The following is a 3,235-nucleotide window of genomic DNA, read 5'->3' on the forward strand; positions in this document are numbered from 1 at the left end:
AAACGGTTGGTGCAAATCCTGGCAACCACCCCTGAGTGGGTCTGAGGGGGTAACAAAGAAATGGGGGTTGGTCCAAGAAGTGGAAATTTTTTTTTTATTGTCGCCTAAGGGGTAACTTGAGAAAGTAGACTCCTGTGGGCTAAAATTTTGTCCGTTTGGCTCTATCTCTCACCGTTTAGGCGCTAGAGGGAGTTTTTCTGACAAAAGTGACCCCGAAACAATATATTAAGTTTAGAAAATATTTGATGGTTTCCTAGAGGGTAACTTCTGAAAATAGAGCCCTGTGGGTTAAAATTTCGTGCGTTTGGCTCTATCTCTCACCGTTTAGGCGATAGAGGGAGTTTCTCTCACCAAAATGGCCAAAACAGAATTATTTTTTTTCAGAAGTACATTTCTGTCTGAGAGGTATGCGGCCGGTTCAAAATTTTCTTCTAAGCAGAAGAGTGGGCTTATTTTATGGTGGCACATCATTAATAAAACGTGTACACTTTAATGGAAAAAAAAAAAACATTTAGTTTTTTGTTGTTTGAACACGTTCGGTGTCATTCAGAGTATGTCTGGAAGTATATTTAACCTCTAGGTCTAGTCTTATGTTCATTTTCATAGGTGTGTTATAAGCTAACATCAATAACTTAAAATTTCGGCATAACTTGCATGTATTCTACATACTGCGGCACACACAGACAAAGATGTTCAGCGTATGAAAAGAATACTTCGTTTGTTGAGTTTTACTTACGAAGTAGACAGAAAAGGTACCTGGCAAAAAGATGGTTCGAAGCGAGCCGTCACTCAAACGCGTACATACAGTAACTACACACTGCAAGAAGTAATTTAAAAAGAACTAAAACAAGTACTAGTACTACCGCAACAAAATTGAAACAACAGCACGGACACTCCGAGCGGTAGAATTACAGAAACAAAGCAATTGCATAAAACTAAACCTTGGCCAAGGAAGTAAATAAACTATTGAGTGCACTCACCAACGTATCGTCTAACAGCTACAGACAATACAACAATTTGGAGCATGGGGGCGCCTCCCACGTCCGGAGACAAACGGTACAATCACCGCATTGATAGAGCAGCAGATCACTTCATCAGATGGTGACCTTGAGACACATGACCGTTGATGGCGGGGGCCGTAACTCCCAACACATCAGGGCTTGAAAAGGGCCGAAACCCATGGTGACGTGGTGGCGGTGGCGTGGCATTCTTCTTAGGCGTTGCGCCCTCATGGCAGCAGGGCGAAGTGGGGGAAGCCTAGCCCATCATGGCGACAGCTAAGGCCCCGGCGAAGCGGCCCTGGGTTAAACAAAACGCAGGTGATACAAACTGCACGGCAAAACCCGCAGGTTTTCCGATAAAAATATGCCAACCACACACACACACCTTTCGGGCTTGATGAGATGAACAACTTGGACACATGATGATCAAGATGAACAGGCACTTCACTTTAACGCCACACACACGCGTCTGACGAGTTGACTTTGTCAGAGATCCGCGCGCGTCAAGAGTTCCAAGAAGACTGGCTGCTAGGCGGCCGTCCGGCGCGTTCGCTCTCGCTCGCTGGTCGGGCGAGGGGAGGAGAGGTGGGGGGTCTTCTGCTAGGCACAGCGCTGGCTGTCTCCGTGTCAGTTGCTGGCGGAGGGGGTCGGCGGAGGCTGAGAATCTCGCCGGAGAGCAGGGGAAGGCAGATGGGTTGCCTAAGTGGCAGGCGCAAAGGGCACGGGGCCGCTGCACCCGTGACAAACTCATCAAAGCAGAGCCCATTGGGCGAAAATTTTGTCTGTTTTGCTCGAGCTCAAACCCTTGAGGCGCTAGAGGGCATTTTTGACGAGAATAAGCGAAGAAATGGACAACCCTGCATGCTTAGTCGAGGTGATGGGCCGTTGACGAGCCGTAGGCGTAGGCATACCTTTGTGTACATTTTTCCACCACGTGACTCGGGTGTCAGCGCCGCAGGCCAAGGTAGATGTATGCCAGGCGCGTCGCAGCGTAACAGTGTTTCGTGAGATATCGCGAAGCCTGTTCCGCGAGACGTGGTCTGGCGTACATCTACCTAGTTTTAGAGTAATAAGACCCCGACAAATGGTTCGAGTATGTCAAATTTGGGGCCTGGAAGACCCTGTTTCCTATACCCTGTCCTTAACTCGTCGGGTAGCGCAAAAATGTATACAAATATACGGGCCTCTGGCCCGTCAACTTCCCGTTTCTTCGACTAAGCATGCAGGGTTGTATTTTTTTTCGCTCATTTTAGTCAAAAACTCACTGTGGTGCCTAATTGGTTAAAGATAAAGCCAAACGGACGAAATTTTCGTCCACAGGCTCTACTTTGATGAGTTACCCCTTAGGAAGCTGTAAGAAAAATATTTTTTAAAAACATTATTTTTGTGGGACCTGTGGTTTTTGATTTTTTTAACAATCCAATTTCTGAGCTAGAATGCCCTTCTTCGAACTTGATCTGTCTTTTTATGACACAAAACGACCCTGGAAATCCCAGGTCACTGGCTCAATTCGTTCTCGAGTTATCGTGACGACAGACAAACACACAGACGGACAGACGCGAAACTTTTTGATGATCACTGGAGTAATAGGCTTCGCTAATCGCTCAGCCAATTAGGAACATGAAACTTCTGCTGTTCGGTTACGGTTTTCATTAAAAGTTCGAATTTGGACAGATTGTTGTGTCAAAATCAACGTTTTAGTGATACTAGATAATCTAGGGACCCTTTAAGCCCAAAAGAGGGTGTGGTGCGACCCGCAATGTGTGGTTCAAGTGTTACTCCCTTTACAATTCTGTGACATGAAGCCTTTGTTACGATTTAGACCACTTTGTCTTTTCGCGTTGTTTTGGCCAAGAAATGCCCAATAGCGCCAAAACGGTACAAGATAGAGCAAAACGAACGAAATTTTCGTCCGTACGACTCTTCGTTAACGTGTTACCCCTTAGGAGACCCTAAAAAAATATTTGACAAAACTAAATATTTTGCAATCTATGTTTTTTATTTTTTTTTAAAGTCAATTTTTGAGCTAGAATGCTCATCTTTGAACTTGATCTGTCTTTTTCTGATTGGCTGAGCGGTTAGCAAAGCCTATTACTCCGTCTGGTTCGAAAAAACTTTTTCTGTCTGTCTGTGTGTCTGTCCGCACGATAACTCGAGAACGCATTAAGCTAGCAACCTGGAATTTCAGGGTTTTTAGCCCGCTCTTTTGCTTAAAAGCTATATAAGCGGGCTTA

The sequence above is a fragment of the Frankliniella occidentalis genome, unplaced genomic scaffold (genome assembly GCF_000697945.3).
Source record: "Frankliniella occidentalis isolate FOCC.00 unplaced genomic scaffold, Focc_3.1 Scaffold57, whole genome shotgun sequence".
NCBI lineage: Eukaryota > Metazoa > Arthropoda > Insecta > Thysanoptera > Thripidae > Frankliniella > Frankliniella occidentalis.